The following is a 22,968-nucleotide window of genomic DNA, read 5'->3' on the forward strand; positions in this document are numbered from 1 at the left end:
CAGAGAGGCGTCCTCATTCGAGGGGGCCGAATCGACAGCCGTTTCCATCAAGAGCAACTGATCTTGAAGGCCGGAGCTGGTCATGGCTGTCTCCCAAATCTCTATGGAAACGTGGAGGTTGGGTGGATCTACGGTACACTTATCGCAGCCGCCTACTATGTGTATGAGGTTCCCAGGCTCTCCCCACAAGCGACGAAATTGAGAGAGCTGTGTCCCGTCAAAGAGGTAAAGTCTGGTGGTGTGTGGGAAGGAGTATGCCCGCAGGGCGCGGAGTAATCTTTCCTGGTTAATCGGTAGCGATTTGTGCTGGGAGGAATATGTTCTACGGAAGAGGCTATAGTTCTGAGTAACTTCCTGCTCTGTGACTGCAGGATGCATGCACTCGGGCCCGGCTTCATCAGCTGGCTAAGCGGGTCAAATCTCGAGCCACGAGGTTGGTGATCTTGTTTGTCGGATATGCCAGTATGAGCTGGTGCCCATACAATCGTGACTGCCTCGTTGGTGGTCTCCGATTGATCATTGGAAGTGCTGTAAGGTGCAATCGATCGTTGGCAAAGTTAGGCCACGCCTGCTAAGACTCTGTTATAAGAGTTTTGGCGCCGCTTCCTTAGCTTGAAGGGGGCTGTGTTCGGGGGTTGAGATGCTACACCTGTGGGAGGCGGCGGAACGGTAGCACAAAGAAAGAGAAGGTATTGAAGAATGCTATCGGACGTCTCTTGCATCAAACCATTTGATCGTTCCTCCCTTTTTTTCCTTCAGTTTAGTTTCTTTCCAACTGTCGCACCTCATATATATACACGTTTTGAAAATCCTTTGATGAATATAAAATACGCATTAGGCAATTAGTTATTAACTTTAGTGCGAGATGGTAATTTTAATATAGAAACAACATAACAGCGCAATACGGGCATAAAGAAAGAATTTTTATAGCGTTCAGGTGGTCGTCACATAACTTTGCGGCTACTTTGTACTTGACAAAATTTCGTGATTGGTCGAGAAGGAGAATTCTGCAAAATTTCCAAATGCCGAAGACCCCAAAGATATCATGTGTGGTCCCACCGTCTAATCTGCCTTAACTGACTCGCTAGTTCCTGGAATCCAAATTATTTAACACACCAGTCCAACCAATCCACATTAGCTCATTCACTCACCTAACTAATCCACCCCAGCCTACCCGCTAACCCGCATTAATCGACTTAAATCCATCCGCCTTTAAAGTTTAAGGCTGAGCAGATTCAAGATAACATGAAAATGCTATCAAATATAGTTTAAAAATGGAAATTAGAATCTCCCTTTTTTATATCTCATGTTCTCTTAGAGCAGTAACCAGATGACACAACGGCACTGTATACAAGCAGAAGTGAAGTTAATTTTGAAAACTACGAGTGTTTGCTTCTCAGTGCTGTTTGTATATAACTGGCCATTCAAACTAAAATAGGTGGAATATATGGATTTATTGTTGATGGTGTCCCTGAAGGCCTTCACAAGCGGACAGGGATGCATGCGAATTAACAACACATTAAAAACTTTACACGATTTTAAATAGCATGCAGATAGAAACCATGAAGAATATTCCATGATATGTTGCCTCGGAATATGCGTTCTAACTCAGGTTATGCTAAATGTAAAAGAGAATTGGGCGAGATGGGCAGTACCTAACGCAAACTGATAGTATATACGGACAACTTTACATTAAATTGAGGGCAATAGTAAGAAGAGAACATGATGGGCCTTGGGAACTGCAGACTATGCGAAATATTTCATGGTTCTGTCTGGCGAGTGGCAAAGGTAGGCACCGAAATGAAAAACTAGAACTCATATTTTTGAGGCCCCGGAACCGGTTCGGAACGGTTCCTTCGATTCGTTCCGGTTCGGGTTCAGTTCCAAAATGGCGGAAATAATACTGTTCCGGTTCAGTTCCGGTTCCGGGCAAAAATTCGGGTTCGGTTCCGGTTTTCGGTTCGGTTCCGGTTCCGGTTCGACACCCTGGAATAGAGGCCTAATGCTACTTTATATGCTTTGCGTATGAGTGCGTCAATCTTCCGGCGCTCCGCCGCTTTCCAGTTGTGGAAGGCCGCGACGTAGGCTACGTGGCTGATTGCGAACGACTGCACCAATTTCCGCAGAGTATCTTCCTTCATGCCTGCATGTCTTGTGGATACCTTCCTCAGGAGTCGTAAGGCCGTGGATATCTTCGTGTCGAGTTTTGCAATGGTAGTGCCATTATGTTGTGAAGCTTCAATGTGGAGTCCAAGCACTCGGAGTGTTTTAACGTGCGGGATGTTTCCTCCGTCTTTCGTCCGTAGATTGATATCTGGTTGGCCATGATGTGCCGTTGGTCCACGTGGTGGTATGATGAGAAGTTCGGATTTAGCCGGTGCACATACGAGTCCCGTGCCCTGGAGTTGGTCTTCTATTTCGTCTATTGCCTGCTGCAGCGATGCTTCGATCTCGCCGTCGCTGCCTCCTGTCATCCAGAGAGTGATGTCGTCAGCGTAGATGGTGTGCTTGACGTTCGGGAGGCTTTGGAGGCGTTTAGCTATCCCGATCATGACCAGGTTGAACAGCAGCGGCGAGATCACTGCACCCTGCGGCGTGCCGATGCTTCCGAGGCTTTTGCTTGGGAGTTCTATGTCACCAGCAATGATGGTTGTAGTACGGTCCGTTAAGAAGTCTTTAATGTAGGCAAAGGTGCGTTCTCCCATATTTAGTTGTGATACTTGTCGAAGAATGGCTGAATGATGAACTCTATCGAACGCGCTCTGTATGTCCAGGCCCAGCACGGCGCGGTTGTCCAGGGTGTGTGTTGGTCGGTCGAGGACTTCATGCTTGATGAGGAGCATGGCGTCTTGTGTGCTGAGCTTGGCCCTGAAGCCGAGTATCGTATCTGGGTAGAGTCCTTCTGCTTCCAAGAACGCCTGCCAGCGATTCATTAGCACGTGTTCGAACACTTTCCCCATACAGGATGTTAGAGAAATGGGTCGCAGGTTCTCGATGTTCGGTGGTTTGCCTGGCTTCGGAATCAGCACTGTTCTTGCGTCCTTCCAGCTTCTGGGTAGCTTGCCGGTGCGCCAGCATGTGTTGTAGTATGCCGTCAGCGCCGCCACCGCAGCGTCGTTGAGGTTGCGTAGCGCCTTATTCGTTATCCCGTCCGGCCCCGGTGCCGACTTGCAGTTGATTGTTTGAAGCACTGCGCGGACCTCCCATTCCTCGATGTCTGCATCCAGTTTACCATTTGAGGCACCCGTGTAGTTCGGGAGGGGGTCCGGCGGGGTGGACGGGAGGTATTTGTTATTTAGGCGTCTGCAGACCTCTGCTTCGCCAAGGGCTTTCTGTGCTTTGTATAGAGTGCGTGCTAGGACGTGCTGTTGCGTTCCTTTCGTCTTATTTTCGTCAAGCAAGTGGCGTAGCAGCTGCCAAGTGCGGCTCTTGTGCACTTGGCCATCCGCCTCTTGGCAGACCGCATGCCACTGTTGCTTACAGAGCACCGCACTATGCTTCTCAATGTCCCGATTAATCGTAGCGATGCGTTTGCGAAGCTTGCGGTTGTGCCGCTGACGTTTCCATCTGTTCTTTAGTGAATTTCTTGCTTCCATTAGGTGTGCCAATCGACTGTCTACGTGCGGGGTATCTTCGTCTGTCTCCACTTCTGTTGTGGCTGCTCGCGCTGACGCATTGAGAGCGCGCGTCCATGCCTCGATGTCAGTGATTTGCGTCGGCAGGTCAGTGAGGGCTTCTCTGTATTTGTGCCAGTCTGTTACGGTCTGTTTGCGGGTTGTTGGCGTTCTGCCGTGCAGGGGTATTGTGATCTCTAGGATACAATGGTCACTGCCCAAGGTTTCGCCCGGGTTTCGCCACCGAAGGCCGGCTGACTTACTGAACGCCAGGTCCGGGTTTGTATCGCGTTGCACGGACGTGCCATGTCGTGTAGGTACTGATGGGTCATTCAGGAGTTGGTATCCTGCTTCAGTGGTTTCCTCAAGCAGGCTACGTCCTTTTGCTGTAATTTTCGAGTACCCCCACGCTGTGTGTGGGGCATTGAAATCTCCGCACAGTAGCACGGTGTGGTCCTCTGCTAGCTGCTCCACCTTGTGTATGAAGGTCCGAAATCTTTGTTGATGCTGCTTCGGATTGCTATAGACATTGAAGATGAAAGTGCTTTGCTTTTGTTTTCGCCCTGTGACGACTTCGACTGCCAGGAGTTCGAGAGCGCTGTTGTTGGGTAGATCGTGTTCGATGTAGTTAAGTCCTTTCCTTATTAGAGTACACACTCCCTGCCCAGCGCCCTTCCCAACCGCTCGCGCGCTGGGTGGGCTAGCGTATGAGCGGTAACCCGGCAGGCGTGGGGGATCTTCGCTGTGCGTTTCTTGTAATAGGATTATGTCTGGTCGCCGGCTGGACTGTCTGATGTGTTGTTGTAGTAGTGCTTTTTTTCCGCGCAGACCATTCGCATTCCACTGCCACACAGCTAGCTCATGCGTTGATGTTACTCGGGCCATGTCGGGCGGCGGTCTGGGTGTCGGTGGTGGGTAAAACTATTTGCCTTGCCATGGCCGCTTGTATTTTGAGTAGTGTATTCTGTACTGTCTGGAACATTTGTTCCACTTGGGTCAGTCTGGTAGCGATGTCAGCCGTTGATGCCTCTAGTGCTGCTAGTCTTATGTTGGTCGATTCTCTTTCTGCAGTGAGGGAGGCTTCTGTGTGGGCGAAGCATTCCTCGAGATGTTGAAGGCGTGTCTCATTTGCTTGAGCTTCCGCCCCGGTTGCTCGTCTCCTCTTCGCTCTAGGTTCGGGTGCGGCAACTGCGGTTTCCTCTTGCGTTTCTTCTTCGAGCGGCTCTTCAATTGGTGTTTCGGTGGGCTGCTCAAGCGTTTGCACTGTCACTTGGCGTTGCGCCGGCGTTGATCCCTGTTCTTGGCCTTGGTTGGAGAGGAGCAGGTCAAGCTTTCTATTCATCTCCTGTAGGCGCCTGTCCTGCTCTGCTAGTTGCTTCCTTAAATGTTCGTTTTCTTTGCGAAGTTGTAGCACTTCGGGGCTGGCTTGGGGTGCGCCCGCCCGCTGTTGGTGCTGCGCGGCTCCTCGATTCGTTCGCGATCGCGCCATGTCAGCCCACGACGCCGCGCCTTCCCCGAATTGGCTTTTGCGAGTGATTTTGTTGTCCGGATGGGTTGCTCCGTCTGCCATTGGAGCGCTGCCGGTTGCTGCCGCACGGACGTCAGCGCTAGCCATCTGTGCCGCTGCGCCGCTCGGCTGCAGCTGCGGGAATAGCGCTAAACCTAATGGCGGCTGTTGTTCCGCCATGTGCTTCTTCTCCCAGCGGCGGCGCGTCACCACGTAGGGGATTTTATAGCGGTTCCTGCAACCCGCGACTCCGGTGGGGTGCGCTCCGTTGCAAAGTTTGCAGTGCGGTTTGCATTCTTGTTCATGGCTGGGGCTTGGGTTTGGCGCCCCACACGCAAAGCATACCTTTGTGCCCGGGAAGGGGCATACATCGGTTCTGTGTCCTACCTTGCCACAGCAGTGGCATACTTCAAAGTGCTGGCGGTATAGGCTGCACTTGACTAGCATTGCACCGTATTTTACATAATTGGGCACTTTGGTGCCCTCAAAAGCTACAATGACCGTGGTTGAGTTCCCTATTCTATGTGCTTCTAGTGCTAGCGGATTGGCTTCATGTATTATATTATCCTGAATTTCTTGATGTGAGTCGGTTAACGATATGCCCCTAATGATCCCTTTAGTGGTGCCGTTTGGTGCCGAGAGGTATGCGTGGACCTCATATTCTCTGTCTCCGATTTTTAGTAGACTGATTCGTGCATATTTGTCGGCCCTTGCCTCTTGCGCGGTGCTTACTACAATGATGTTTTGTGCTACGTTAGTACATATAGTATCCTCTCGTGACTCTTGGAGTGTTGTGCCTGTCGCCGCGAAAATGGCGGCCATTAGCTTTGAGACCTCAGTACGTCCCACGTTAAGTCCGCCGCGGGGCCTGATGACTACTTTGATATCCTCTCTCGGCAGCGTTCGAGGCATGCGCGCTGCCTTGCTAATCTTAGTGGTTATCCTTTTAACAAATTTTGCTTGCCTCACCGCGGGGGCTGCGAGAGTAGTGGTTGAGGCCGGCTCACCTTTTGCCGCGTCGGCCGCGCGCTGTCGATGGCGTCTGCCGGCCACCTGCCAGCCCTCTGTGTCGGTTAGCGCCAGGTCAGTGCCGGCGACCGCCACCGCTGTATTTCCCTCGTTGTAGTTAACGATCACGTGCGATGGTTGAGAGTCGTGCTTGGTCTCCGTGTTGTTGTTGGTGTCCATCGTCGCGTTCTCTTGGGGGGTGGTGTCCATTGCGTCGTGTCGGGGGCTGCCGCCGGCGTGCCCCGACCCGAGCTCGCGCTAGGCCTAAGTTAGGCTTAGCTGGCCGTCCGCGCCTTGGGAACTTTGTTCGTCGGTGGAGAGAAGAGAATTCGTTGCACCTCACCGAATTTGGGGTCAGTCGATTCCTTGGGTCAATGCGCGTTGCTCTGTAGCGGAAATTCTTCGATGAGATGAAAGCGCACTGCACAAATGGGCATATTCTACGGAGCCGACGCAACACACGTCTGCTCGCCGTGGCGACCGCAGCGCCCTCCCTGTGAATTGAGAAATAATTCTTGAGCAATGACACCGCTATCTACGCAATCAACGTAACTGCAAATACCGCGTGCGCCCAAAGCTTTTGATTATGAAACTGAAGTTCCAACGGGCCGGACATGGGTGTTCACGTATGTGCGACAAGAGCAGCTGGCCAGAGAAAAATGTGCACGAGAGGACAGGTTAGAGTGTCGAGAGCACCATTACCACTTTGTCTTACGGGTAATAGCGGTGTGGTCCGCTTGCTGAAGATTTCAGATGAAGCCAAATTGAAAGCCTGACCTTCGCGTAGGCACGTTGAGTGTGCCACGATTGACAAGGCGTCAGCATGCGGTCAAGCGTTGTCTGTAAACTTGCCTCGAGGTTTATGCAGTGCAAGAAATGAAATTTCAAAACCAACAGCAAACTTAACGCAGGATGCTTTTTACAGCGTCTTATATGCGGGTGTAACGTCGGTAGTGGGCACTCTGTTTTTTAGATAGTTCGCTGGTATTGACATTGCGTTCGTTATTACATGATGGGAAGGTCGCCAAGTTGAGTGCGATTTTTTTACACGATCGAGTAGAGGGCGGGCATACTTGTATGCCACCAGCGCCTCTAATGAGAGAAGGCAAGATTTTGAAAATATTCAACCCTATGTAGACTGCAAAAGGAATGCTATCTTGCTACGCGATTATAACTGCGTGTTCAAGCTCCACGATAGTTTTAAATGCACCCCTCCGGGATATCAGTGCGCTGTTTTTCAACGCGATGTTGCACAAACTTAATTTTGAACTTGTAGGTGGTCTACTTCTGGGGGAAAACCGTCCAAGCACCGACCCTTTTAAAGGGACAGCCCTGCCATGCTGGACAAAACGTACAGGTCGATGGACTTAGTGTACTTTTATTGCGGCCACAAGGTTAAAACAGTAAGCATCAGGAATCACAGCTTAGTAATTATTGACTTGGGATACGCATAAACGAGGCCCAGATTTCGCTGGACCGAACAAAAATTCAACGCGAAGCCTTTTCACAGGCTATTTTTTCTTTAATAATACACTTAAAAACAAAATAATGTGGTAAAGATAAAGGAAAACGGCATTGTATCACTGTGGGAAGACTTGAAGTATTAAGCATGAATAAACGCGATCAAAAGGGCGTCTGGATTGCGGTGTAACAAAATAAAAAAGAAAGAAACAATTAACTGCAGCTTCAGCATGTCGTTTCTTTAAATGTCGAAATAGTACAGCCACAGAAGTTTACAGAAACTACAAGAAACGTGACATCGCTACCGGAACTATAAACATCAAAGTATGCATGGCTGCGGTACGGGCGCGAGCTGAAATATTGTGCTTCGGGATAAATTACGACGAAGTTATTGCACAGCGACGAAAGAAGATACGCAACGCAGTGCAAAATAACAGGAATAGACTACCAAGGCCGAGTAGCTCAAGACAGCGATAGGATCTGTCCATCATTTGTAAAGCACTATCGCGAATTGCTGGGAGAATGACGCGTCCAACAAGCAGGTTCTAGAGAGTGCTTTTCACCGACAAAGCTGAAGATGGAGGATGAAATAAAAACCAGCCCGAAAGGCCCAATAAGCATACGTGAAATGGAGAAAGTCATTGGCGAATTAAGTGGGGGAAATCTCCTGGGATGGATGACGACTCAAATGCTTGTTTTCATAAAGCTTTCGAAACTAACTGGAGACGATCCCTTACAACGTATTAAAGAACCATACAAGAAAGAGGGCTGCCACAGTCGTTTAGGCACTGCAGGCTTTTCGAGTTCCAGACTCTTAAAGGTATTGTTGATCACAGACTTTTCCCCTATTCGCCTGAATACGAAGGTGTTTATCAAGGTTTTAATGAGGAGATTGCATCCGGTAAAAAGGTACATTATGGAGCCACATCAAACACGTGGAGTAAAGATACGTTCTATAAAGACTAATGTACACCTGGATCAGAGTATTGTATATTGCGTAGATACTGTGGCAGGACCCGTCGCTGTGGTACATTTACACTTGAGAAAAGCACTCTACATCATTACACACAGAATACTTTTCGATATTTTGAAGCACGGGTATGTAGGGTTCTCCATTTTAGAAGGCCCTATATGAGCAATTCGAACTCTTCAACCCATCCCGCAACAAATAAGAAAATTGTACTTCACGGATCCCTTCATCTGTGAAACCAGGTTGCCTTCTTGCACCTTTACTTTTCGCTTTGTACCACGGGGTAACATTTTCTAAAGGCGTTTCTTAGTCCTATCACCTTAACCAATGCGATAACCAAAATGACGCAACGCGACGTTCAGATGGCTTGGTGGGTTTCTTTGTAGAGACTGCACAAAGAAGGTCTCGTTATACTAGATTATATTCAAAGCACGAACCGGCATTTCTGGCGCGCTTTAACACTGTACTACGTGCGCGGCGTTAAGATGAATCGCTTTGTGTCCCGTTTTTTAAAAGCCTTCCCTGAAAAAAAAAAAACAAAAAAAAAAAAACCGGCTGTGAATTGAAAAATCGTTCGGTCTTTTACAATGCGTGTATCGCAGCGGCTCGTTGGTCTAGGGGTATGATTCTCGCTTTGGGTGCGAGAGGTCCCGGGTTCAAATCCCGGACGGGCCCGTGGTTTGATTTTTGCGTACGATTTTTAAAGAAATGTTTTAGAATACGCCTCTTCGTGGCCGCTGCTGGGAGCTACCTGGGAATAGAGAAATGACTGGCCCTTTCTATTGCCGCTTGTTTCGTTTGGTTTTTCCCACGTCGGTCTCGGTAGACGAATAGCTAGGCAGACTGTTTTCCTTGAGGTATTCGCTTGAAAACTGGCTGGAAATTCAGAAATCGTTCGTCTTTTACAATGCTTCTAACGCAGCGCCCCGTTTTTCTAGGTATATGATTCTTGCTTTGGGTGCGAGACGTCCTGAGTTGAAATCTCGGACGGGCCCATGTTTTGATATTTGTTTTGTTTTGCATCCAATTTCTAAGAAAATGCTTTTAAGAGTTTGCTTATTCAGGGTCGCTACTAGGAGTCAACTGTGAATAGATCAATGACTGGCCCTTTTGCAGTGCCGTTTGTTTGTAATTTTTTTTTTGTCTTGTGTCTCGGTAGAAGAATCGCTAGCCTAACTGTTTTCGTCGAGGTATTAGATTGGAAACTGGCTGAAAATTCGAAAATAGTTCGTCTTTTACAATGCGTGTAACGCAGCAGACCGTTGGTCTAGGCATCCTACATCCGGCTTCCGAGCGGAGCGGTCACAGAATGTCAGGCTTCAGCAATGGGGCGTTTTCAGCGAGCCTTTCGGGCCGCGGTAACAGGTTTGAAGACGCCTCCTAGGATTATGCTGTCGTTTTGTCACCAGTGCCAACACGACCAGTTGTTTTAAACAGAGGTTTTTTTTTTTTTCATGCTGATATGAAGGGCGGGCTTATCACGTCGAAGATTTTCGAGATTCGCTAGTGGAACGAGGCCTGCTCGGGGAAGTGCTCGCGATCGGCCTGTATCACATGAACCACATCTGGGCCGGAACTTTCAAGACCCCGGACGCTTCACAGAAAATGCTCACCGAGACCGAAATGGTTTGAAAGGACGGAAGTGGGTTGTTATCCGCCCGCGCAACCATGACGTCCGCGTGAAGCTTCACTGGATGATTCACCACGTACGAGACGATGACATCAGGGTGACTTTCTCCCCGTAGGGCAATATTATCGAGGTAAGCAGAGAAAAGTGGCGTGTTGAAGGTTGCGGCAGCCAGTGCAGCATGACACGTGTAGCCGTGCTCAGGCTGAAGGCTGGTGTGAGAGAGAGAGAGAGAGCTCTTTATTAGATGAAAGCAGAGAGGTTTGCCGGCATGTTACCGCCTGCATGCTACTCTGCGGGGATGGGGAGAAGGGAGTAAAGGCCCTAAAAGAAGTAGGGCAGAAGAAAGATGGGAAAAGAAGAGATTAAAAGAAAAGTGAACACGAAGCTTTGCGTGGTGACTTAAAAGTCCACACGATCTGACACGTAAAGTTCTAAATTGTCTCTGCGAGGCCGATTCCGTGTAAATAGTCAAATAAAGCAACCAACACGTTTCTCTGGGACGATGGAGAGGGCCAGGGTCCAAGGAGACCTTTCAAAGATATAGATGCGTTGTTGAGGCACTCAATCTTTTCTGCGAGGTGAGTTCTTTCTTGGATGTATGCCGGGCACTCTAGAAGGACGTGCTCTACTGTTTCGGGCAATCCACAATTATCGCAATAGGGGTTTGCAGTTAGACCGAGGCGATGGCGGTAAGAGTTCGTGAGCGCTGCGTTGAGACGCAACCGGTGGTAAAGGGTTTCAAGCTTACTCGCCCTAGGAAATTCCGCATAAACTCGTGGCGCTCGTGTTGGTGCCAAGTAGGGCCCCGCTCTACCTTCTGTGCCAACGCATGGGCTTCATCAGGCGAGAGTTCCGCGTTCCGCGGTGCACCTCATGCCATCGCTTTGTGCTCGAAGTGGCTGAATTGGTAAAAAAATTGGGCCCACCTCCCCGCGAGGGGGACTCGAGTAAATGCGTCGCATAGGGGGTGGGTGTATTGCGTTAACGTTTAGTGTTTGGGGAGTTGGTGGTAGTGAATGCGTTGTATCAGCAGCTTCTTGACGTAGTTTGAATGAGTCAAGGATATAACCTCCCCGCGAGGGGGACTCGAGTAAATGCGTCGCATAGGTGGTGGGTGTATTGCGTTAACGTTTAGTGTTTGGGGAGTTGGTGGTAGTGAATGCGTTGTATCAGCAGCTTCTTGACGTAGTTTGAATGAGTCAAGGATATAAGGCACGTTCGTAGCCTCCCATTCTGTGTCGGCTTTGTGGCGCAGTGGGTAGAGCCCCATGTACATTGCGTTCCGCCCGCAGGGTCGAGGGATCGAAACCAGGCGCCGGATAGTATTTTTTTTTATATAGTGTAGGGGGAGGGGTGCGGACAACGACGGTGCGGACTACGACTGACGTCAACGCGGGTGACATCGTGAGTTACTGAAATGCTCTGCATTTAAAACCTATGTGACCACTGCCACTCGGACGCACATTGCTCGTGATGGACGTGGCTGAAGCGGAGTAAATGTCCCGTGAGGCAACTAAAGACATTCCCTTGAGACGACACCCACCCAGCAAATGCAGGACCAGCACGCTGCTCCCAAAGAAGCTCGAAGCAACGAAATCAGCTTGAGGCTGCTCATGTAGCGCGAGCTGACAATGTTGGAAAAGGAGAGCACGACGCCTCCACGACAGGTGCGGCGTCAACCAGTAGGGAGCCCGAGCCCATGGACAACCAGGAGGCCGGCGCCAGCAACACCACGGCCAAGAGCCAGCAGGAGGGAAACGCCGGTGACGGAGTGAGCACGGAGGTCGCAGTTCCTGATGAGCCGCCAGCGAAATCAGCGCCGGGATGACGCCCACCTTTTAAGCCGAAACCGACGAAACTGCCAGACATAAGGACCACTGCGACACCGTGGGCGACGAAGTCACCATAGCTGTAAATGCCGTGCGCACCCGGACAGTCGACACGACACACGTGGGATGCCACGCACCGGGATTGTGGTGTCGAGTTATGTGCAGCAGCCGCCGCCAACAAGCGAACAATACGCCCGAGAAGACACTTTCGAGCTCCCAGTACGCTGTCACATGCCTCGACTGAAAGGTGAGCATTGTGAGGTCCGGTTGTTCTTGTTCTGGAATGGCGCCAAATGCAAAGGCTAACCTTCGTGTAGGCACGTTGAACGTGCGCAGATTCTCAGCGAAGGCGGCAGCATCAAGTCAAACGCCTCCTCATAGACAACAGCCTCGACATCCTTGCGGTGCAAGAAAATTGAAATCGAAGCGCAAACAGACCACGTGGTGCTTGTTTACGGTGCATTGCATTATGTCTGCATTTTCCGTGCGTCAGGCACGTCTGGTGGATGGGCATTGGTACTCAGTAAGTCTATCGGCATTGACGTTGAGCCCGTTACCTCATGTAGCGAAGGGCTGTTGATTGTGTGTGATTTTCGCTTTACCGGGACAAACTGGCGAGTTGTGTGGTCGTATGCCCCCACCCGATCTAACGACAGAAAGCAATTTTTTGAGATAATGGAGCCATATCCTAATTGCGAAAGAAACGTTCTTCTGCTAGGCGATTTCAATTGCGTTTGTAACCCACCTGATAGTGTTGCAAATTTGCCTATCCGTGGTACGAGCGTGTTGTATCTCAATTCGAAGGTGCACGTACTCAATTTTGAATAATTGGGCTGCCTGCTATCGGGTGGAAAACCCACCGAGTATACCCACTTTCAAGGACATAGCCATGACAGGCTAGACAGGATAAACGTATCCGCGGGCCTGGTGCCTTATGCTGCAATTACGAGATCAAACAGCATACGGGAAAGGAAAACAAAGTCAATTGGTCCTTGTGGAAATTTAGCGCAAATGTTCTCCAAGACGATCCTTTCGTTGATAAGTAAATCAAAAACTGAAGGCTCTGTTAGACACGGAGCAAACAGACATCATACCAAAGTGGGAGAACTTTAAATACGAAGTTTAAATGGACACTATTGAAAGGTCTTGCACACTGCGGCAATACGAAAGGAAAAAAGAAAGGGAACTACAGCTGCAACTCGAACTTCTTTTAGGCGTCGAAACAACCCAGCCGCGGAAGTTCACAGAAGCTATTAGAGAGGCGAAGGCGCAATTTGAACTGATAGATGCAGACAGAAACAGAGGGGCCATGATACGTGCCCGAGCTGAAAAATAATGGCCAGGAGAAGCACCAACAAAGCGCTCGCTATAGGCGAAGAAAAAAGATATGCAAGGCAGAAGGAAATCACGGCAACAGACTACCACGGGCAAGTAACGCTTGACAGCGGTACGATTTGTCAAGTGTTCGTAGAGCACTATCGCGAACTGCTGGGGAAGGGGCGGGACGTCGAAGACGGGTTTACAAACTGCTTCTTATCAACGACGCCTAAGTTGGACGGCGATATAAGAGTGTGCCTGGAAGGGCCAATAAGTATATCAGAAATTGAGAAGGCCATTGACGGTTTGAGTACTAGAAAATTCCCGGGGCCGGATCGCTTGGGGGCCAGTTTTTAGAGATTTTAAGGGTGAACTGGGATTGATCTTTTACTCCGTGTTAAAGGAATCATATCAGAAAAAAATGTTGCCAAAATCGTTTAGACACTCGCCCGTCGTTCTAATTCCAAGGAGTGAAGACCCAGTTAAATTATTGTCAGTTAAGGGTTTCCGCCCTATTAGTCGATTTAGAAAGGCGTTCGATCGGGTTACACACAAAATTCTTTTTGACATTCTATTGATTGATGGTCGGGTTTAACGCGCCGACGCAACGCAGGCGATGAGCCGCGCCGTAGTGGAGGGCTCCGGAATAATTTTGACCACCTTGGGATGTTTAACGTGCGCCTAAATCTCGTACATACGGGCGTTTTTGCTTTTGGCCTCCATCAGAAAAGCGGCCGCCGGGGCCGGGAATCGAACCCGCGACCTTGTGCTCAGCAGCGCGACGCCTTAGCCATTGAGCCACCACGGCGGAGTTTTTTGACATTCTAGAGCACGTGAATGTCGGTTCCGTCGTTTTCGAAGGCGTCAAAATGAGCTACTTGGATTGCTCAGCCAGTCTTATTATAAATAAGAAAATAAGCAGTAGTTTCCAGATCATGTCATCCGTGAAACAAGGATGACGTGTGGCACTTTTAATCTTTGCTCTCTACCTCGAGCCATTTTGTTTGAAAGTAATTTACAGTGACAGCGTGCGCGGTTTTAGGCTTCATGAAAGTGAAGTCAAAATTATCGCGTATCCTGACGACATCGCCCTTTTCTGAACTGACAAATAAAGCTTTCGGGAAGCAGAGAATGATGCCGTCAGATTTTTCAAAGATCAACTGCAAAGTCCAGTGAGATCGACTGGGATAAAACCACAGGGTTTAGGCACGGGGCTTGCGATAGCACTCCAGCTTCTTTTGCAAATGCACAATCGGCCACTATGTCCACATGATACCTGGGAGTGCCGCTTTTACCCGCCGCGGTGGCTCAGTGGCTAAGGTGTTGCACTGCTGAGCACGAGGTCGCGGGTTCGATTCCCGGCCGCGGCGGCCGCTTTTCTGATGGAGGCGAAAAGCAGGAACGCCCGCGTGTACGAGATTTCGGCGCACGTTAAAGATCCCCAGGTGGTCAAAATTAATCCGGAGCCATCCACTGCGGCGCGCCTCATCACCTGCGCTGGGTCGGTGCGTTAAAACCCTACAATCACTCTATCAATCGGGAGTGCCGCTTGATTAGTATCGCGACACGAACGAGTACGGGGCAGCAAAGACAGAACGGGTGAAGGCGAAAACGGGTAAATGGGGCGGTCAAGATTCATCATTGTTTGGGTGTATTGCTGTGTGAAATTTGTTTCTAGTGGCCCAAATTTAGTATGTACTACGAGAACTATACATGACAAGCGTTCATGTGCAAAAAATTGCATAGTCTTCGCCGTATTCATCTGGGTCTCAACGTGGGAGAGCACAAGTCGCACAAACCTGCTCCGTTGCGTGAGAAGTGGCGGCTTGGGCTTGGTGCACTTATTCTTAAGACAAGTTGTTTCCCGTTTTGTTTTTCTACGTGACCAAAGCGATGTCTTTTTCCGCACTATACTCCAACTCAGGCTGTGTGATGACTGTCTTTGTCGTGTCTCCTCATGTTGTGGGGAGGTCGACTGCACGGGGCTATTGAAGAGAAATAGTTCTGGCATATCAGTTCTTAAAAGTGCAATTTTCAGTTGAATACTTCAGTACTGTGCCCCGAAGCTGACTGTACAAATAATTGATTGACATGACACTGCCAGTGCCTCTGTACTGCTCCCTACACTGCGCAGGTACAGGACAAGACGTTCTAAAAGGAGATAAAAAAATGTCAGTCTGGTCCTCAACGATGTCCTTTTTCTTTCAACTGCACAGTGGTACTTTGCCAGTGTAACCTTGGCTTCAAGAAAAAGGGCTTTGTCCTCTGGGGCATCGACTGCACTATCTCTAGTAAACCGGAGACTATAGAGAACATATTTCTTGATTGCAGGGATGCCGTAATCGACTGGGGCATCATTCAACGAACATTAAAGAAAGATATACCTTGATGTCCTTACGGCATACGGTTTTTGCCAACCGACAACGACGAAGGTGTGCCTTATTACTTATTCTTTGTCCTCAGCCTGCGCAGTCTATGGAAAACGCGTATGGCAGTGCGTCACGCCGACGTCAACGCACTTCCGGCGAGGGTATTCAATAATTCAAGCAAAGCGTCGCTTTCATAAGAGGTGCTTTCAATGCCCAGAGTGAACCACCTACGTGGATAAATGTATTGGATTATCATGTAGCCCTAAAGCAGCTTTAAGACATGCACTTGCCAGAGTTTGGCCAGTACTTTTAACCTTGTGTCGTGCAAAAGTTGTATTGCAAGTTTTGTACCAAAGAAGTAATCAAGAAAAAAAAAAGCCCTTTGGCCTAGGGGTGGGATTCTAGCATTGGGTGCGAGAGGACGCGGGTTCAAATCCAGGACGGGCCCGTGTTTTGATGTTTTGTTTTGCATCCATTTAGAGTACACTCCTTCAGGGCCGCTGCTAGGAGCCAACTGTGAATAGAGTTATGACTGGCCCTTTTCCAATGCCACATGTACTGGTTGGTTTTTTTTCCCCGTCTGTCTCGATAGAAGAATCGCTAGCCGTACTGTTTTCCTGGAGGTATGCGCTTGGAAAGCGGCTGGGAATTAAGAAATCGTTCGTCTTTCACAATGCGTCTACCGCAGCGGCCCGTTGGTCTAGGGGTATGATTCTCGCTTTGGGTGCGAGAGGTCCCGGGTTCAAATCCCGGACGGGCCCGGGTTATTTGTTTTGTTTATTGCCCTTTTTATGAAGAATTGTTTTTCGAGAGTACGCTTCTACAGGTCCACCGCTGGGAGCAAAGTGGGATGAAAGCAAGAACTGGCTCTTTTGAAATGCCAGTGATCCGGTTCATTTTAAATGCTTAAGTATTTCTATACAGAGTTAGAAGAAACTCGTATGCACGTCTGCACCGCGTGACGTGTCGCACTTTCGCTCCTTAAGAAAATGCTAATATAAAGCGCCTCAGAGCCTTGAAGTATTTATAGGTGACCGATTAAATTGCCCGTAAAATTTCCTCCCAGCAATGAATTTGTGTAGTGTTGTGTAGTGCAGTATATTGAAGCCAGTTTTTCGAATTTAACTCAATTTTATTTTTCCAAACAATACATTCTGGAGGGGTTCACGGACTAAAAGCTGATTCAGAAGAAGCTTGACTGGGCACGTGAGTCTTAACCAAGAAATCACGACTCAACTCTACCAAAACATGGTCCAAGATACTCTGCAACTACAATACAATACAATCATACAATTTTGAAAGAAGTACAAAAGAATAAGTTCCGCAGTGACACTTTGAAAAAAAAAAACAGTACAGTGGATCACGTCACAACTTGGAAGGTAATCATCTACTAATACGAAGAAACATGGGATTAAAAAAGGAGCAGAGTATTAAAATTAATCTCGTTAGCGAAACACAAACTTCGAACAAGGTATAATTGTTTGCAAATAAAGAATATTCTTAGTTCCTTTGTTCTCAAGTTAGCCGAACATTAACTATAATTTTCAGGTTATGTTTCACTGATTGCAGAGTGTAGTTTGCGAAATTTCGGCAGAAGCCAAGCCCTGCGGCGTAGTGTTTTTAAGGTATTTACTGTAGGTGATACTAAAGAGAAAGACGTCATAAAATACTTGAAATAACAATAACACACAGTGAAGAATACCAAAAAGATACATATATTCAGCTGTTATGACGTCACGTTGTGTAACAGCAATATGTGTTGGAGGGAAAAATCGAGGTTTGCAATTTGAAATATTACTTTTCTTGCAATATAAGTACTTTTTTTTCAAATTTTCCTTTACTTCTTGTTAATGAAAGTAGGCTTCACTGATTGACCGCAAAATGAAACCGAGTTGTAGGTCTACAGTTTTGCTTTAACGTGTAGTTCTGCCAAGAGCACGGTAATTCTAAGTGTGCTTAGTTTATAGCATTCTATAGGGATACGCGAGGTCTGATGGAGGCATTTATTAATTAGCCGTAGGACCTGCATATTTTGATAAAAGACTTCATATGTTGCTCTTAAGAATTTTTCGCAGCAATGCATACCTGTAGAGTAGTGAAGCCGACATTTATTAGCTTGGTATATAGAGGTGTAGGGGACGCGTGGGGCCTTGTCAAGATATTTATTATATGCTTTGTGGCCTTCGTACTTTCACATAAAAATGCCTAACCGCACTGCAGGTGTTTCTTCTTAGTAATTCTCTCATACGTAGCAGTGAAATAGGTTCGTTGTATAGCAGAGCTGCTTATGAATTTATCTGACAATTGTGCCTTGGGAGTTTGTAAAATTTCTTTCCTGCGTCATGTTTCAGAGGAGGAACTACTCGGCGTTGTGTTTCCTTAACGCATTCGCTTGAAAACCATCTGTGAATTGAGAAATAATTCTTGAGCAATGACACCGCTATCTACGCAATCGCCGTAACTGCTTATACTGAGTGCGCTCAAATATTTTGATTATGACACTCAAGTTCCGACGCACTGGACATGGGTGTTCATGTATGTGCGTTTAGAGCAGCTGGCCAGCGAAAAATGTGCGCGAGAGGACAGGTTAGAGTGTCGAGAGCAACATTACCGCGTTCGTCTAAGGGATAAGAGCGGTGTGGTCCGCTTGCTGAAGATTTCAGATGAAGCCAAATTTAAAGACTGACCTTCGCGTAGGCACGTTGAGTGTGCCACGATTGACAAGGCGACAGCATCCGGTCAAGCGTCTTCTGTAAAACTGCCTCTAGGTTTATGCAGTGCAAGAAATGAAATTTGAAAGCCAACTGCAAACTTAACGCAGTATGCTTTTTACAGCGTCTTCTATGCGGGTATAACGTCGGTAGTGTGCACTCTGTTTTTCAGATAGTTCGCTAGTATTGACACTGCGTTCGTTATTACATGACCGGGAGGTCGCCGGGTTTTATGCGTTTTTTTTTTTTTTTTTTGTTACGAGGTCGAGACGAGGACGTGCATACTTGTCTGCCAGCAACATGCGTTGTGGAAGAAAGCATGTATTTGAAAATATTCAACCCTACCTTCACTGCAAAAGGAATGTTATCTTGCTAGGTGATTGTAACTGCGTTTTCAAAGCTACACGGTAGTTTTAAAGGTACCCCTCCGTAATACCAGTCTGCTGGTTCTCAACTCGATGTTGCACGAACTTAATTCTGATTTCGTAGGTCGTCTACTTCTAGGATAATGCCTTCCGAGCCCCGACACTTTTAAAGTGACAGCCCTGCCATGCTAGACAAAATGTAAAGGTAGATGGACCTACTACGCTTGTATTGCGGCCACAAGATTAAAAGTATAAGCTTCAGCTATGAGAGCTTAGTGATGCTTGGCTTGGGATCCACATAAACGAGACCTAGATTTAACTGGACCTTACAAAAATTCAACGCGAACCTTTTCCCAAATGATTTCTTCTTTGGTAATGCACAAAAAAATGCATAATTTGGTAAACATATTGCAAAATGGCATTAGATAACAATGGGAAGACTTAAAGTATGACGTAAGAATTAACGCGATTGCAAGGGCGTGTGCATTGCAATGGAACCCAAAGAACAATAAAGAACGAGAAACTGTAGCTCCAGCTTGGCTTTTCTTTATACGTGGAAATAGTCCAGCCACAAAAGTTTACAGAAGCTATAAGAAAAGATTTCGCAACCACAACTGCAAGCATCAAAGTACGCATGGCTGCGGTACGGGCCTGAGCTGGAAAAGTGTGGTTAGGGGAAACTTCGACGAAGTTTTCGCGGAGCGAAGACACAAGATACGCAAGGCAGAGGGAAATAATAGTAATCGACTACCACGGCCAAATGGCTCAAGACAGCGATACGATCTGTCTATCGTTTGTAAAGCACTATCGCGATTTTCTGAGAGAATGCGCGACCACAAAGCAGGTTCTAGAGAGTGCCTTTTGCTATTAGACGACGAAATAAAAACCAGCCTGAGAGGCCCAATAACCATGCGTAAAATTGCGAAAGTGGTGGGCGAGTTATGTCTGGGAAATCGCCTGAGCCGGATGAAGACTCAAATGCTTGTTTTCATAAAGCTTTCAAAACGAACTGGTGACGATCCCTTACAGCGTATTTAAGGAAGCATATCAGAAAGGAGGCTGCCACAGTCGTTTAGCACTTCAGCTTGTTCCAATTCCAGGGAGCCACGACCGTTAAAATTATTGTGGATCAAGGGCTTTTGCCCTATCAGACTCAATAACATCAACTGCAACGTGTTTAATAAGGTTTTGATAAGGAGATTGCATCCAGTATAAAAGTACATCATGGAGCCCCATCAAACGCCTGGAGTAAAGAGACGTTCCGTAACGACTACCACTGACGTAACACGCAGAATACTTTTCTATATTTTGAAGCACGTGTATGTAGGGTTCTTGATTTTGGAAGGCCTTACAATAGCAATTTGGACTGCTGCACCCACCTCGTAACAAATAAGAAAATAGTACTTCACAGGTCCCTTCATTCGTAAAACCAGGTTGCATCTTAAAAGCGCCTCTAAAACTATCACCTCAACCGTGGCGATGAAAAATGACACAATGGCGCAACACGACATTCAGATGATTTGGTGAGTAACTTTGTAGAGGTTCCACAAGTCTCTTTGTACTAGATTATATTCAAAGCACGAACCGATTTCTGGCGCGCTGTAGCACTGCACGACGTGCGCAGACTTAAGATGAATCGCTTTGTGTCCCTTTTTTTCAAAGCCGTCGCTGAAAAAAACAGAAAAAAAAACAGCTGTGAATTGGGAAATTGTTCGATTTATAACAATGCGTGTATCGCAGCGGCCCGTTGGTCTAGGGGTATGATTCTCGCTTTGGGTGCGAGAGGTCCCGGGTTCAAATCCCGGACGGGCCCGTGTTTTGATTTTTGTTTTGTTTTGCGTCCGATTTTCAAAGAAATGCCTTTGGAGCACGCTTCTTCATGGCCGCTGCTAGGAGGTAACTGTGAATAGAGCAATGACTGGCCCTAGTCCAATGCCGCTTTCTCCGGTTGGCTACCCCCCCCCCCCCCCCCTTTCTTCGAGTCTGTCTCAGTAAAACGGTCTCTAGCCAGACTGTTTTCCTCGAAGTAATCGCTTCGAAACCTGCTGGGAATTGAGAATTCGTGCGCCTTTTAAAATTCGTGTCGCGCAGCGGGCCATTGGTATAGGGGTATGATTCTCGGTTCGGGTGCGAGAGGTGCCGGGTTCAAATCACGGACGGGCCCGTGGGTTATTTTTGTTTGGTTTATTGCCATTTTTATGAAGAATTGTTTTTTGGAGAGTACGCTTCTACAGGGCCGCCGCTGAGAGCCAAATGGGATGAAAGCAAGAACTGGCTCTTTTGAAATGCCGAGTGATCCGATTCGTTTTAAATGCTTAAGCATTTCTATACCGAGTCAACGAAAACACGCGTCTGTCCGTCTGCGCCGCTTGATGTGCCGCACTTTGGCTCCTTAAAAAAATGCTAATATAAAGCGCCTCAGAGCCTTGAAATGGTTATAGATGACCGCTTAAATTGCCCCTAAAAATGCCTTCCGGGCAATGTACTTGTGTTCTGTTGTGTAGTGCAGTATATCGAAGGCAGTTTTTCGAATTCTATTAAATTTTATTTTTCCAAACAATATATTCTGGAGGGGTTCATGGGCTAAAAGCTGATTCAGAAAAGATTGGCTGTGCACGCGAGACTTCAAAAGAAATCCCGATTCACGTCTACCAAAACATGGTCCAAGACACACTGCAACTACTATACAATACAATACAATCATATAATCGTAGAAAAAAGTACAAAAGAATAAGTTCTGCCTTGACGCTGAAAAATAAAATAGTAAATAAAATAAAACAAAATAAAATAAATAAAACAAAAAATAAAATATACGATTGTAAAGGACAGAGTATTAAAATAAATGTTGTAACAGATAAACTGCGAACAAGCTATTGTTGTTTCTAAATAAAGAATTCTCTTAGTTCTTTTCTTGTGAAGTTAGCAGAACATTAATTATGAATTTCAGGTTATGTTTTACTGATTGCAGGATATAGTTTGCGAAATTTCGGGAGACGCCAAGCATCGCGGGGGCGTGTGTTTAAAGCATTTACGTTAGGTGTTAGTAAAGAAAGACTGGTCATTAAATACTTGAAAGAACAATGACACACACTGAAAAATACAAAAAAATGCATACATTCAGCTGTTATGATGTCACGTTGTATAACAGGAATATGTGTTTGTGACAAAAATCGAGGTGTGCAATATAAAGTAGAGCTTTTCTTGCAATGTAAGTATTTTAATAAAAGCATTATATAACCGGTCGGGAATTCAGAAATCGTTAGTCTTCTACAGTGCATGTAACACAGCGTCCTGTTGGTCTTGGGGTCCGGGTTCCAAACATTGGTTAAAAGCACTGATTACCGCGCGCACGCTAGGTACATACTGCACTCGGCCATCCAGAACAACGAGATAATCATCAACATAGCGGAAGATCTTCACTATGTTCAAAATTTGCTGCAGCGGCGGCAACCGCCTTTTCATGCCGGCCACAAACAGGTCGCTCAACACTGGTGCAACGCACGAACTTTTGCACACCCCCTTCTTTTGAGGGTAAGTGTTGTGACTCCAGTGTACATAAGAGGTACAGTGTACATAGGCGGCTGGAGGCCCTAGCTTGCAGCAAAGTTTGAACATAGTGAAGATCTTCCACTATGTTGATGATTATCTTGTTGTTCTGGATTGCAGAGTGCAGTATGTACCTAGCGTGCGCGCGGTAATCACTGCTTTTAACGAATGTTTGGAGCCGCTTTGCGTGACACACGAACTTACGGACAACAGCACGATAAAGTTACTAGATTTAAAGCTCCATTTCCTCGCGAGCAGTACGTGCTGGCAGTTTGGGCCCCGTGCCGGTAAACCTGTACCTCCCTATTCTTCGGGGAATTCAAAAGTGGTGAAGCGGGGTGTAGCCAAACTGCGCTTCATATAGCCTTAAAAAATCATGTCTTCACAAAATGGACGATAGCCTAACCATGCAAGTTGGCCGCCTTGAACGAGCAGGTTTTCGTGAGCACATTTTGACGCATGTTGCGCATTGTGTGATCAGATAATCAAAGAAGGGTCTGCGCGAGCGGGACTGTGTAAACGATCAAAAAAAAGAAAAGTATGCAGTCATTCCATACAAGCATGGGTTATCGCACCGGTTAAAAAAGATTGGAGCCACAACTAACGTCAATGTCGTGTTTTCCGCACCCCTGAAGATTGGA

The 22,968-nt window shown here is 47.3% G+C and overlaps 3 non-coding genes across 3 annotated transcripts; all 3 read left to right on the plus strand.

Annotated features, from left to right (window-relative positions):
• The first annotated feature begins 9,163 nt into the window (after window positions 1-9,163).
• Window positions 9,164-9,235, plus strand: Trnap-ugg (transfer RNA proline (anticodon UGG)). Its single transcript has one exon. It is a non-coding gene; the product is annotated as a tRNA-Pro (tRNA).
• A 7,159-nt stretch (window positions 9,236-16,394) lies between these two features.
• Window positions 16,395-16,466, plus strand: Trnap-ugg (transfer RNA proline (anticodon UGG)). The gene has a single exon. It is a non-coding gene; the product is annotated as a tRNA-Pro (tRNA).
• A 4,056-nt stretch (window positions 16,467-20,522) lies between these two features.
• Trnap-ugg (transfer RNA proline (anticodon UGG)) lies at window positions 20,523-20,594 on the plus strand. Its single transcript has one exon. It is a non-coding gene; the product is annotated as a tRNA-Pro (tRNA).
• Window positions 20,595-22,968: the final 2,374 nt, after the last annotated feature.

This window comes from Haemaphysalis longicornis, unplaced genomic scaffold (assembly GCF_048455015.1).
Source record: "Haemaphysalis longicornis isolate Haplotype H1 unplaced genomic scaffold, Haemaphysalis longicornis Haplotype H1 scaffold_2, whole genome shotgun sequence".
Classification (NCBI taxonomy): domain Eukaryota; kingdom Metazoa; phylum Arthropoda; class Arachnida; order Ixodida; family Ixodidae; genus Haemaphysalis; species Haemaphysalis longicornis.